Here is a 14,742-nt window from a genome sequence, read left to right on the forward strand (position 1 = left end):
CACAGCCTGTTGCCGCTTGGCCAAGGCAGTGCTTTCATCTTTTGACTGATGGTCATTTCGGAGATCGAGGCTGAAGAGGAGGAGGCGGCGCAGGAGCTGTAGAATTTGGGGGCAACCCTGACTGACCCCGGGGCCCGCAATCCTCGGCATCGGGAGGACGTATCCAACTGGGTCCTGGCTTCCACTATATTATCCAGTGTGCTGTCAACTAAAGATGTACCCTCGCCGCCCACAAGCACTTGTCCATGTGTCCGTGGTTAGGTGGACCTTCCCAGCAACTGCGTTATTGAGGGCATGGCTAATGTTCTGGGACACGTGCTCATGTAATTCGGGGACGACCCCATGCAAGTAACAGCACCTCCTCCTTCCCCAAGCAGACCCCCAGCCCCTCACAAGTAACAGGACCTCATCTTTCTCCATGCAGACCCCCAGCATGCAGCCCCATGCAAGTAACAGGACCCCTTTCCTTCGCCATGCAGACCCCCAGCACGCAGCCCCATGCAAGTAACAGGACCCCCTCCTTCCCCACGCAAGTAACTGGACCCCCTCCTTCCCCAAGCAAGTAACTGGACCCCCTCCTACCCCACGCAAGTAACTGGACCCCCTCCTACCCCACGCAAGTAACTGGACCCCCTCCTACCCCACGCAAGTAACTGGACCCCCTCCTACCCCAAGCAAGTAACTGGACCCCCTCCTTCCCCACGCAAGTAACTGGACCCCCCCCCCTTCCCCACACAAGTAACTGGACCCCCTCCTTCCCCACGCAAACCCTCAGCCCCAAGCAACAGCACCCCCTCCTTCCCCACTCAGACCCCCAGCATGCAGCCCCATGCAAGTAACAGGGCCCCCCCTACCCTATGTAGATCCCCAGCCTCATTCAAGTAACAGCATCTCCTCCTTCCCCATGTAGATCCCCAGCCTCATGCAAATAACTGGACCCCCTCCTTCCCCACGCAGACCCCCAGCACGCAGCCCCATGCAAGTAACAGCTGGACCCCTCCTTCCCCAGCCCCATGCACCTTCCCCACACAGACCCCAGCCCCATGCACCCTCCCCATGTATACCCCCAGCACGCAGCCCCACGCACCTTCCCCAAGCAGACCCCCAGCCCCACACACCTTCCCCACGCAGATCCCCAGCTCCACGCACCTTCTCTTTGCAGACCCCCATCACACAGCCCCATACACCTTCCCCTTGCAGACCCCCATCACACAGCCCCATGCACCTTCCCCTTGCAGACCCCAGCACGCAGATCTATGCACCTTCCCGACACAGACCCCCAGCCCCATGCAGCTTCCCCACGCAGACCCCCATGCACTTAACTGGACCCCCTCCTTTCCAATGCAGACCCACGCAAGTAATAGTGCCCCCTCCTTCCCCATGCAGACCCATGCAAGTAACAGTGCCCCCTCCTTCCCCATGCAGACCCACACCTACAAAATCCCCCTACTCCTTGTGCAGCCCTCCAACATGCAGCCCCCATACAGGAACATCCACTTATCTGCGCCTCCAAACCCACTCAGCTGCTCGGTGTAATCACCACAGCCTCAGCAGCAATAGGACCCGCCTTCCTAGTATCAGGTTATCAATGGAACATGAGGCCCCGCCCCTTCCGCCGACATCATCAACTTGCATGGTCACATGGACAGGACGTCAGCAGAGGTCCTTTAGCCGACTTGGATTTAGTCTCTATCGGCCTTCTATTGGTTGAAGTCCCCTGGTAAGTGCATTGGTGTGCCGCTGGTGGAGTGAGCACAGCTGGGACAGACTATGTGATGTGCTCCGGCTGCTCGGGTGTTCTTGTACTTGTGTCGGCTGTGTTCTTCCGCTGCACTGTACTTGGCTCCTGTGCTCTTCGGGGGTGATTATGTATGAAGGGCTGGATGTGGCTATATCCGGCAGACGCTAATGGAGATCCTAGTAATAGCGGTAGGCAGTCCGCCAGGTGCGCTGTCCTGTTACATTGTACAGGGCGCCGGTTACTGTGCAAAACTCGTTTCAATGAGAGCATCTGCCTAAGCATATAGGGGCCTTCAAGGCTTATTTTTTCCAGGTGGTGGAAATCCCTTCTTAAATGCAGCAGAACCCCAAGTAAAGTAAAAACCCCAAACACTCCCTGATGGGCTGCAGCGCACCATAAGCTGTAGAGCACGACATGGCCCGCGAGTGCTAGTGGACACTGCACCAACATCCCTGGAACTGCGCTGCTGGGAAGGGGAGAATAATGTGGTTTTATTTTATATGGGGTGTCAGGGATCACCACGCAGAGGAAAGACACCAGGGAGATCACGTGATATCTCACCGTGCCGTCAAGCTGTCAGTATTTCGTCCAGAGTCGCGAGCACGCGATGCAGACTACTCACTACTTGGAAATTGGTAAGCGACCAGTGAGCGCATGGCGTCACACCTATGGAATCTGTGTTTAACACCCTCCGTACGGTCACTGTCAGCTTCACAATAGCCCAATGGTTACTATTATTCTCTGAGTTTGAATTATAATACAGGCCTGACTGGACGCCTGCGTTTTGGTAGCGTATATGGTTTCGGGGAAGGGAACGATTACAGAACAAAAGAAACAAGACTATTACATTTTATATTTAATCCAACAGGGAGGCAGTGTTTACGAAAAATATATACAAGGATGTTACAAAGGAGACATTAAAATACATAAGCAGTTACATAAAATTATAAGGATAAAAGAAGATAACTTAAACTATACGATCACTGAGACTATTCAATATAGGTGGAGGAGGGGCTCCCCAGTTGGATTATGCTGTTATCGAACAAGACCCTTTGCTTATAATTCTTATTCCCCCCTGGCAACGAGTGCTCCTATCTTCTCCATGGGTTCTCTTATACCTAAGGGGAGATCTGGCCACACGCCCCCTGTGGTAACATCATGTGGGCCAGTCTCCACCCTGTACATTTTTATTAAAAACTCAAACTTCTGCAATAACTCATTGCTCGTTGATCGCAGAAGCTTGCAAACGACGCCATTTTTCCCTTATGATTTTGTCTTCAATTAGAGACCACATATCGCATAGCTGCAGTCTGCTATTCTGTTTTTTTTGCGCTACAGCTCCCTGATTTGGCTTGCAACAATGGAATACTATGGATACATTCCTGGGCTGATTCTGTCACTAGAAATATAGGTCCCATTATTGCTGGACGTTTCATATTTCGTTTCGGAGTCGACCTGGCTATGGCTGGTGGCCGGGAATTGTTAGTGAGTGCCTTTGAACTTAACAAACCATCTCCTCTTTCCTCCAAACTCTGGCATGGGAGAAGGTGTCAATCTGTCTCAGGTCTGTGTTAAGAGGATACATTTACATTTTAGTTAGCTTGTAACACTTCATTGCTATCATTTGTTTGTGTAAGCTATTTCTCAGGCATGTGTTAATTGGGGCTTTTGTGCTGAGCAGAAGGGGAATACAGGAGGGGGGTGAACATCTATGTCAGGCAAATATGGAAGAACATTTTCCTCACATTAATATTTCCCTGACATGGGACACTGTCGCATTTAAAGGGAATCTGTCACTACATTTGACCTACAGTACAGACCAAAAGTTTGGACACACCTTCTCATTTAAAGATTTTTCTGTATTTTCATGACTATGAAAATTGTACATTCACACTGAAGGCATCAAAACTATGAATTAACACATGTGGAATTATATACTTAACAAAAAAGTGTGAAACAACTGAAAATATGTCTTATATTCTAGGTTCTTCAAAGTAGCCACCTTTTGCTTTGATGACTGCTTTGCACACTCTTGGCATTCTCTTGATGAGCTTCAAGAGGTAGTAACCGGAAATGATTTTCACTTCACAGGTGTGCCCTGTCAGGTTTAATAAGTGGGATTTCTTGCCTTATAAATGGGGTTGGGACCATCAGTTGTGTTGTGCAGAAGTCAGGTGAATACACAGCTGATAGTCCTACTGAATAGACTGTTAGAATTTGTATTATGGCAAGAAAAAAGCAGCTAAGTAAAGAAAAACGAGTGGCCATCATTACTTTAAGAAATGAAGGTCAGTCAGTCCGAAAAATTGGGCAAACTTTGAAAGTGTCCCCAAGTGCAGTTGCAAAAACCATCAAGCGCTACAAAGAAACTGGCTCACATGAGGACCGCCCCAGGAAAGGAAGACCAAGAGTCACCTCTGCTTCTGAGGATAAGTTTATCCGAGTCACCAGCCTCAGAAATCGCAGGTTAACAGCTGATCACATTAGAGACCAGGTGTAGCGTCGGCGTCCCTGCCTCCTGCTAGGCAGGGACGCCGTTCCCCTCACCTCTCCGCTCCGTGCCCGGCGCCTTCCTCCCGCACTGCTGGCAGCGCGTGCTGCTTCCCGGCCACTGTGCTTAGGGCGCGCGCGCGCTCCCCCTCTCTTAAAGGAGCCGCGCGCGCCGTCCTAATGAGTCCCCGGCCAATGGCCGGAGGATCTCACCATATATAAGGCACCTCCTCCAAAATGGAGGTGCCCGAGCAATGTTGTTGCAAAGCCTTTCAACTCTGCTTCAGCCCTCAGGTCCCGTTACCAGATACCTGCCTGATCTCTGCTTGATTCCTACCTGACTCCTGTCTATCTGCTTGCATTCCTGCGGTCCAACAGTCTGCCTACCAACACCTGTCAGTCTGTCTAAGGATCTGCCCGCCCGCTCACCTGGGGGAGCTCACCTGCTACCTGCCTGCTAGCCTACCTGGAGGCTCTACCGTCACTTACTGTGACCACCAACCTGTCCAGAGACTCCTGCCCGCTCACCTGGGAGCGCTCTCCTGCTACCTGCCTGCTAGCCTACCTGGAGGCTCTGCCGTCACTTGCTGTGACCACCTGCCTGTCCAGAGACTCCTGCCCGCTCACCTGGGAGCGCTCACCTGCTACCTGCCTGCTAGCCTACCTGGAGGCTCTGCCGTCACTTGCTGTGACCACCTGCCTGTCCAGAGACTCCTGCCCGCTCACCTGGGAGCGCTCACCTGCTACCTGCTTGCTAGCCTACCTGGAGGCTCTGCCGTCACTTGCCGTGACCACCTGCCTGTCCAGAGACTCTTGCCCGCTCACCTGGGAGCGCTCACCTGCTACCTGCCTGCTAGCCTACCTGGAGGCTCTGCCGTCACTTGCCGTGACCACCTGCCTGTCCAGAGACTCTTGCCCACTCACCTGGGAGCGCTCACCTGCTAGCCTGTCTAGAGACTGTCCCCGTCACTTGCCGTGACCTTCTGCCCTTCTACCCAGAGACTGTCCCTGTCACTTGCCATGACTACCTGCCCACCTTCCCTGGGAGCCACCCGCTTCCTTACAAGGACTGCTCCTTTGTATAGTTGCTCAGAGGTTCCACCTCCCAGACCCGTTACACCAGGTCAATGCCACACAGAGTTCTAGCAGCAAGCACATCTCTACAACAACTGTTAAGAGGAGACTTTGTGCAGCAGGCCTTCATGGTAAAATAGCTGCAAGGAAACCACTGCTAAGGACAGGCAACAAGCAGAAGAGACTTTTTTGGCTAAAGAACACAAGGAATGGATATTAGACCAGTTGAAATCTGTGCTTTGGTCTGATGAGTCCAAATTTGAGATCTTTGGTTCCAACCACCGTGTTTTTGTGCGACGCAGAAAAGGTGAACGGATGGACTCTACATGCCTGGTTCCCCACCGTGAAGCGTGGAGGAGGAGGTGTGATGGTGTGGGGGTGCTTTGCTGGTGTTCCGGTTGGGGATTTATTCAAAATTGAGGGCATACTGAACCAGCATGGCTACCACAGCATCTTGCAGTGGCATGCTATTCCATCCGGTTTGCGTTTAGTTGGACCATCATTTATTTTTCAACAGGACAATAACCCCAAACACACCTCCAGGCTGTGTAAGGGCTATTTGACCAAGAACGAGAGTGATGGGGTGCTACGCCAGATGACCTGGCCTCCACAGTCACCAGACCTGAACCCAATCGAGATGGTTTGGGGTGAGCTGGACCGCAGAGTGAAGGCAAAAGGGCCAACAAGTGCTAAACATCTCTGGGAACTCCTTCAAGATTGTTGGAAGACCATTTCCGGTGACTACTTCTTGAAGCTCATCAAGAGAATGCCAAGAGTGTGCAAAGCAGTCATCAAAGCAAAAGGTGGCTACTTTGAAGAACCTACAGTAGAATATAAGACATATTTTCAGTTGTTTCACACTCTTTTGTTAAGTATATACAGTACAGACCAAAAGTTTGGACACACCTTCTCATTTAAAGATTTTTCTGTATTTTCATGACTATGAAAATTGTACATTCACACTGAAGGCATCAAAACTGTGAATTAACACATGTGGAATTATATACTTAACAAAAAAGTGTGAAACCACTGAAAATATGTCTTATATTCTAGGTTCTTCAAAGTAGCCACCTTTTGCTTTGATGACTGCTTTGCACACTTGGCATTCACTTGATGAGCTTCAAGAGGTAGTCACCGGAAATGGTTCTCACTTCACAGGTGTGCCCTGTCAGGTTTAATAAGTGGGATTTCTTGCCTTATAAATGGGGTTGGGACCATCAGTTGTGTTGTGCAGAAGTCTAGTGGATACACAGCTGATAGTCCTACTGAATAGACTGTTAGAATTTGTATTATGGCAAGAAAAAAGCAGCCAAATAAAGAAAAATGAGTGGCCATCATTACTTTAAGAAATGAAGGTCAGTCAGTGCGAAAAATTGGGAAAACTTTGAAAGTGTCCCCAAGTGCAGTTACAAAAACCATCAAGCGCTACAAAGAACTGTCTCACATGAGGACCGCCCCAGGAAAGGAAGACCAAGAGTCACCTCTGCTTCTGAGGATGAGTTTATCCGAGTCACCAGCCTCAGAAATAGCAGGTTAACAGCAGCTCAGATTAGAGACCAGGTCAATGCCACACAGAGTTTTAGCAGCAGACACATCTGTTCAACAACTGTTAAGAGGAGACTTTGTGCAGCAGGCCTTCAAGGTAAAATAGCTGCTATGTCCACTGCTAAGGACAGGCAACAAGCAGAAGAGACTTGTCTGGGCTAAAGAACACAAGGAATGGACATTAGACCAGTGGAAATCTGTGCTTTGGTCTGATGAGTCCAAATTTGAGATCTCTGGTTCCAACCACCGTGTCTTTGTGCGACGCAGAAAAGGTGAATGGGTGGACTCTACATGCCTGGTTCCCACCGTGAAGCATGGAGGAGGAGGTGTGATGGTGTGGGGGTGCTTTGCTGGTGACACTGTTGGGCATTTATTTAAAATTGAAGGCATACTGAACCAGCATGGCTACCACAGCATCTTGCAGCGGCATGCTATTCCATCCGGTTAGCGTTTAGTTGGACCATCATTTATTTTTCAACAGGACAATGACCCCAAACACACATCCAGGCTGTGTAAGGGCTATTTGACCAAGAAGGAGAGTGATGGGGTGCTACGCCAGATGACCTGGCCTCCACAGTCACCAGACCTGAACCCAATCGAGATGGTTTGGGGTGAGCTGGACCGCAGAGTGAAGGCAAAAGGGCCAACAAGTGCTAAGCATCTCTGGGAACTCCTTCAAGATTGTTGGAAGACCATTTCCGGTGACTACCACTTGAAGCTCATCAAGAGAATGCCAAGAGTGTGCGAAGCAGTCATCAATGCAAAAGGTGGCTACTTTGAAGAACCTAGAATATAAGACATATTTTCAGTTGTTTCACACTTTTTTGTTAAGTATATAATTCCACATGTGTTAATTCATAGTTTTGATGCCTTCAGTGTGAATGTACAATTTTCAAAGTCATGAAAATACAGAAAAATCTTTAAATGAGAAGGTGTATCCAAACTTTTGGTCTGTACTGTAATTCCACATGTGTTAATTCATAGTTTTGATGCCTTCAGTGTGAATGTACAATTTTCATAGTCATGAAAATACAGAAAAATCTTTAAATGAGAAGGTGTTTCCAAACTTTTGGTCTGTACTGTATGTAAACTATTAATATGGGTATACAGGTTATAGACAGCTGATGAGAGTGATCCCTGTATGTCTCATATCAGATTATCTTTTATCACCTTATATAAATGACCTCTTCCAGGCTGTGGAGAGGACGCTGCCCAGAACATAACTCTGCCTCCAGAACTTATTATACATGAAGGGGAGTTACGAGTGTGAGACTAGTAACTAACACAGAAAAGGGAAATTAACTTGGACTCCTGGAACATGTGTTTGTAGGAAGACAATCATGACAGTATGATTAGGAGGTAGTCCTTCTTCTCCTTGATGGGGACAGGAACACAGAAGAGGTTAAGTAGCCCCTCCCCACAACCACCCCCCAGTGTTTTTGCTGTCCCTATCAGGAACAAAAGCAGGAGAGGGCACGGTCAGGGACGACCCCGGCGAGATCATACAATATCCCACCGCTGCCACCAGTTTGTCAGGGACGACACAAGCAGGATCATACAATATCCCACCGCTGCCACCAGTTTCTCAGGGATTCGGCACACGCACAATCCCGATTACTCACTACGTTGTTATCGGCAAGCGAGCAGTGAGCATATGGCGTACACACCTCCAAATTCAAACGCATGGAATATCTGCATATGCCCTTGTACGATCACTGCCGGCTTCACAATAACCCAATTAAGATTATTCGCTGCCACCACCCATCAGAATAGAAGCCAGGTGAGCAATGTCATTTAAATTGCTTAAGGGAGCCAACTTTTACCAGCAGCCTATCTTACCATGGAGAGGCAAAGCACTTCCATTCGGGCATTCAGTCCACAGAACCATCTTTGGGTCATGGGGGTAAGGCTTTTATGAATGGTCGCCTTACCTTCCTTGTCCGAAATCTATTCTAGAAGTATTGTATTGTTTATCTTTGGGACAAGGAAGCACCAATAAGAATAGGGTTAACAGATGTGCTACCTGGAATATTAAGCTTTCAGAAACTTACAGCAAGAAGTTTTCTGCAGAATGTATATCTAAGATAATTAAAGATTATCAATCCATGTTCATGACGGACATGAGGGCAATAATTAAGGAGGAAGTACAGAAAACCGTTTCTGCATTTATCCCGCCTCATTCTCCATGGCCTAAGCGGCCCAGGTGGGAAATAGACTCTAGCTCAGATGAAGAGGAATTATCCTATTACTCTGACCCACAGCTGGGCGAAGTGGAAATATTACACCAATATTACCAAAGGAAAGGAAGAAAGACTTATTTTCTTTGGAAAATACAAAATCACTCTTACAGGCAATCAGGGGAACCATGAAAATTGAAGACACCTGTGAAATATCAGTTCAGGACGAGATGTTTGGGGGTCTAAGAGTCCCCAGGAATAGGGTCTTCCCAGTTCATAGGCACATTACCACTATGATCCTAGAAGAATTGGAAGATGCTTTTTGACCTAGGGGAAATCAGAGTATGGGAAGATATTCCAAAAATCAATATTCCAGTTGCTAGGAAGACCTCTATTCCATTTGAAGATTCCTCACGCCTTAAGCATCCGATGTTATTAAAGATCTGAACACCTTAAAAAACTAGGGAGGCCTCCTTTGCCATCATTAAAGCAAATATAGCAGTCACTTATGTTGCCAGGTCAATGAATCTCTGGGTAGAAGATTTAGAAAATCATATAAGAAACAAAACCCATAGAAAGGAGATATTGGAATCACTACCCTTTGTAATGCACACGCCCGGGCTGAGCGGCGTGTGCGTGTGATTCCACTGGACCGTGCCGGAGAGTGAATGCCTGGAGGGGCGTAACTAGGTATTCACCCGATCCGACCAGGGTCGCACGACGGCATACGACGCCAGTGCACCCAGGAGGAACCGAGCAGAGGGACCAGGTGCTACTCCAGGACAGACCCCGGACACGGCTGTTGACCCACACAGGGGAATACAGGAATCAGACTGGTTAGGCTGGCACACAGACTGGTGGGAATGGGCAGGCACGACTGGTATGCGGGCAGGCACGACTGGTATGCGGGCAGGCGGGTATGCAGGCAGGGGGGTACAGGCAAGCACGGCTAGAGTGCAGACAGGAAGGCACTAGCAGGTAGGAACACAGGCGGGATAGGACCCAGTACACACTGGGACTCTGGAACAGAACCACAGATGTGGCGGACAAACACAACAGAGTGAGGCCGCCCAGGGAGGTGAGCGAGAGCAGGGCAGGACGAGACCGCCTGGAGCGGTGAGCGAGAGCAGGGCAGGACGAGACCGCCTGGAGCGGTGAGCGAGAGCAGGGCAGGACGAGACCGCCTGGAGCGGTGAGCAACAGCAGGGCAGGACGAGACCGCCTGGAGCGGTGAGCAAGAGCAGGGCAGGACGAGACCGCCTGGAGCGGTGAGCAAGAGCAGGGCAGGACGAGACCGCCTGGAGCGGTGAGCAAGAGCAGGGCAGGACGAGACCGCCTGGAGCGGTGAGCAAGAGCAGGGCAGGACGAGACCGCCTGGAGCGGTGAGCAAGAGCAGGGCAGGACGAGACCGCCTGGAGCGGTGAGCAAGAGCAGGGCAGGACGAGACCGCCTGGAGCGGTGAGCAAGAGCAGGGCAGGACGAGACCGCCTGGAGCGGTGAGCAAGAGCAGGGCAGGACGAGACCGCCTGGAGCGGTGAGCAAGAGCAGGGCAGGACGAGACCGCCTGGAGCGGTGAGCAAGAGCAGGGCAGGACGAGACCGCCTGGAGCGGTGAGCAAGAGCAGGGCAGGACGAGACCGCCTGGAGCGGTGAGCAAGAGCAGGGCAGGACGAGACCGCCTGGAGCGGTGAGCAAGAGCAGGGCAGGACGAGACCGCCTGGAGCGGTGAGCAAGAGCAGGGCAGGACGAGACCGCCTGGAGCGGTGAGCAAGAGCAGGGCAGGACGAGACCGCCTGGAGCGGTGAGCAAGAGCAGGGCAGGACGAGACCGCCTGGAGCGGTGAGCAAAGGGTCAGAGCTGAGCGAGACTGCCGGAGCAATGGGCATAAGGGTCAGAGCTGAGCGAGACTGCCGGAGCAGTGGGCATAAGGGTCAGAGCGGAGCGAGGCTGCCGGAGCAGTGAGCAAGGAGTCAGAGCAGGACGGACAGGGCTCTGTTCACACGGAACAGACAGGAAGGGAAAGACAGAGCCAGATACCCACAGGGTACTGGCAGTGAAGTAGCAAGTGGACCACAAACGGGAGTACAGAGACAACAAGCAGGAGTTAGGTACGAGTTCAGACTCTGCAGAAAAAGGAAAGGAACGGACATAGAGAAAAAACAGGTAAAAGATAGGAGAGAGTACAAACTGGAACTGAGTGTACGGAGGAGACCGACACTGCAGCGGGATACAGGAGCGGGTCTGGGAATACGGCCCCCAGAGGGGCGGGACGAACAGGCAAGGAGCGTGTTCAGACAGGACAGACAAGATACAGGAGCGGGTCTAGGTAATCGGCCCCTAGAAGGCGGGAGGAACAGGCTAGGAGCGTGTTCAGACAGGACAGACAAGATACAGGAGCGGGTCTAGGTAATCGGCCCCTAGAAGGCGGAAGGAACAGGCTAGGAGCGTGTTCAGACAGGACAGACAAGATACAGGAGCGGGTCTAGGTAATCGGCCCCTAGAAGGCGGGAGGAACAGGCTAGGAGCGTGTTCAGACAGGCCTGGAAATACAGCCTCCAGGATAGGCAGACAAGAGAACACAGAACGGGACCTGGCACCTTCAGAGTGCAAGCACACACTGAATGAAACACAATGCTCAGGCAGGGATTGATTGGAGCAGCTGGGTTATATACCAGGTGACAGACAGCAATAGGCTGAGGACGCACAAGGGGTGTGACCCACAGCAGGTACAAAAAGCAGGAAGTGATCGGGCGCCGCCCTTAAGCAGCAGAAACAGACACAAACAGACAGCATGGAGGGAAGCCAGAGAGACATTCTGGACTGGAGATCAAGTGCGCGCTCTTGCACAGTGGGAGATGGACCACCATGCAAGGGCGCCGCCAGGTATGTTACACCCTTGCTTAAGATGGCTGTGCTTGTAGTGTACAACGCAGTGTTTGGGATGCAGCAAAAATTCACTGCGTCCAGCGCGCTAGTATTACTGATCATGGGAAACCAGCCTTAAAGAAGTTGTACGCTACTTTTTCATTGATGCCCTATCCATGTACTACAGTGTATTATTTATATCTGTTCAATTCAATGGGAGGCGGATGTGTAGTACCCTGCAACGGCCACTACAACTAGACGGCCAGGCTCCGTAGGTAAGCACTTGCGGCCGCCGCCGGCACGGATAACAGCTGATCAGCGGGGTGCCGGGTGCGGGACCCCGACTGATCAGACATTGATGCCTTATCCTACGGGTATCAATAAAAAAAGTAGTGGACAACTTCTTTAATGTCACATTGACTTTAGGAAAAAAATGTACCGAACTCTTCATATATGTGCTAAGCAGCCCATCAAAAGGTTTTTATTTGTTTTCATTCATTCTTTTTTTTGTTTTGTTGTTTTTTTTTTTTACTCTTTCTCGCTTTATTAATGCTTCTTCCTGAATCGCCTAAATGGATGCGGAAGCATAATCGTTTGGTAAGACTGCTCTGATGTGATATCGGTCACTACTCCACATGCCATTTCCCTCACAGTTTTGGAATACACCCACTAGCTATATCCATTTACCATTTCATTCTCTCCTGCCACACTAAGAAAATAATAAAGTGAAGAACAGTACCTTTTAAGGCGGTATTCACACTACTGCCAAACCCTGCCATGTCCTGCTCCACTATAGGCACAGAGTAATGAAAAGCCAGCTGGGGGTGGATTCAGTATTAGGTGCATAGCATCTGATGCACTCTTGTCAGGTTTTTGTCTTAGTGCTCATCATATTTCAAACTTAAGTTCTGGTTGTTAAGACCTCTCTGCCCTCAGGCTGTCTCCTCGGCGCTCGTCTCTGCCCTCAGGCTGTCTCCTCGGCGCTCGTCTCTGCCCTCAGGCTGTCTCCTCGGCGCTCGTCTCTGCCCTCAGGCTGTCTCCTCGGCGCTCGTCTCTGCCCTCAGGCTGTCTCCTCGGCGCTCGTCTCTGCCCTCAGGCTGTCTCCTCGGCGCTCGTCTCTGCCCTCAGGCTGTCTCCTCGGCGCTCGTCTCTGCCCTCAGGCTGTCTCCTCGGCGCTCGTCTCTGCCCTCAGGCTGTCTCCTCGGCGCTCGTCTCTGCCCTCAGGCTGTCTCCTCGGCGCTCGTCTCTGCCCTCAGGCTGTCTCCTCGGCGCTCGTCTCTGCCCTCAGGCTGTCTCCTCGGCGCTCGTCTCTGCCCTCAGGCTGTCTCCTCGGCGCTCGTCTCTGCCCTCAGGCTGTCTCCTCGGCGCTCGTCTCTGCCCTCAGGCTGTCTCCTCGGCGCTCGTCTCTGCCCTCAGGCTGTCTCCTCGGCGCTCGTCTCTGCCCTCAGGCTGTCTCCTCGGCGCTCGTCTCTGCCCCCAGGCTGTCTCCTCGGCGCTCGTCTCTGCCCCCAGGCTGTCTCCTCGGCGCTCGTCTCTGCCCCCAGGCTGTCTCCTCGGCGCTCGTCTCTGCCCCCAGGCTGTCTCCTCGGCGCTCGTCTCTGCCCCCAGGCTGTCTCCTCGGCGCTCGTCTCTGCCCCCAGGCTGTCTCCTCGGCGCTCGTCTCTGCCCCCAGGCTGTCTCCTCGGCGCTCGTCTCTGCCCCCAGGCTGTCTCCTCGGCGCTCGTCTCTGCCCCCAGGCTGTCTCCTCGGCGCTCGTCTCTGCCCCCAGGCTGTCTCCTCGGCGCTCGTCTCTGCCCCCAGGCTGTCTCCTCGGCGCTCGTCTCTGCCCCCAGGCTGTCTCCTCGGCGCTCGTCTCTGCCCCCAGGCTGTCTCCTCGGCGCTCGTCTCTGCCCCCAGGCTGTCTCCTCGGCGCTCGTCTCTGCCCCCAGGCTGTCTCCTCGGCGCTCGTCTCTGCCCCCAGGCTGTCTCCTCGGCGCTCGTCTCTGCCCCCAGGCTGTCTCCTCGGCGCTCGTCTCTGCCCTCAGGCTGTCTCCTCGGCGCTCGTCTCTGCCCTCAGGCTGTCTCCTCGGCGCTCGTCTCTGCCCTCAGGCTGTCTCCTCGGCGCTCGTCTCTGCCCTCAGGCTGTCTCCTCGGCGCTCGTCTCTGCCCTCAGGCTGTCTCCTCGGCGCTCGTCTCTGCCCTCAGGCTGTCTCCTCGGCGCTCGTCTCTGCCCTCAGGCTGTCTCCTCGGCGCTCGTCTCTGCCCTCAGGCTGTCTCCTCGGCGCTCGTCTCTGCCCTCAGGCTGTCTCCTCGGCGCTGCCCTCAGGCTGTCTCCTCGTCTCTGCCCTCAGGCTGTCTCCTCGGCGCTCGGCTCTGCCCTCAGGCTGTCTCCTCGGCGCTCGGCTCTGCCCTCAGGCTGTCTCCTCGGCGCTCGGCTCTGCCCTCAGGCTGTCTCCTCGGCGCTCGGCTCTGCCCTCAGGCTGTCTCCTCGGCGCTCGGCTCTGCCCTCAGGCTGTCTCCTCGGCGCTCGGCTCTGCCCTCAGGCTGTCTCCTCGGCGCTCGGCTCTGCCCTCAGGCTGTCTCCTCGGCGCTCGGCTCTGCCCTCAGGCTGTCTCCTCGGCGCTCGGCTCTGCCCTCAGGCTGTCTCCTCGGCGCTCGGCTCTGCCCTCAGGCTGTCTCCTCGGCGCTCGGCTCTGCCCTCAGGCTGTCTCCTCGGCGCTCGGCTCTGCCCTCAGGCTGTCTCCTCGGCGCTCGGCTCTGCCCTCAGGCTGTCTCCTCGGCGCTCGGCGCTGCCCTCAGGCTGTCTCCTCGGCGCTGCCCTCAGGCTGTCTTTTCGGCGCTCGTCTCTGCCCTCAGGCTGTCTTTTCGGCGC

The 14,742-nt window shown here is 52.9% G+C and overlaps 1 protein-coding gene across 1 annotated transcript in view; it reads left to right on the top strand.

Moving 5' to 3' along the window:
- Window positions 1-1,605: 1,605 nt before the first annotated feature.
- The window catches only part of PARL (presenilin associated rhomboid like), an 82,909-nt gene continuing 69,772 nt past the window's right edge, over window positions 1,606-14,742 (top strand). Inside the window, exon 1 of the mRNA XM_073666605.1 lies at window positions 1,606-1,720. The gene's annotated coding sequence lies outside the window, so the exon portion shown is untranslated. The remainder of the gene's footprint in view (window positions 1,721-14,742) is intronic.

Source organism: Phyllobates terribilis, unplaced genomic scaffold (assembly GCF_046119375.1).
Source record: "Phyllobates terribilis strain yellow unplaced genomic scaffold, ASM4611937v1 Scaffold_2__4_contigs__length_985480577, whole genome shotgun sequence".
Classification (NCBI taxonomy): Eukaryota; Metazoa; Chordata; class Amphibia; order Anura; family Dendrobatidae; genus Phyllobates; species Phyllobates terribilis.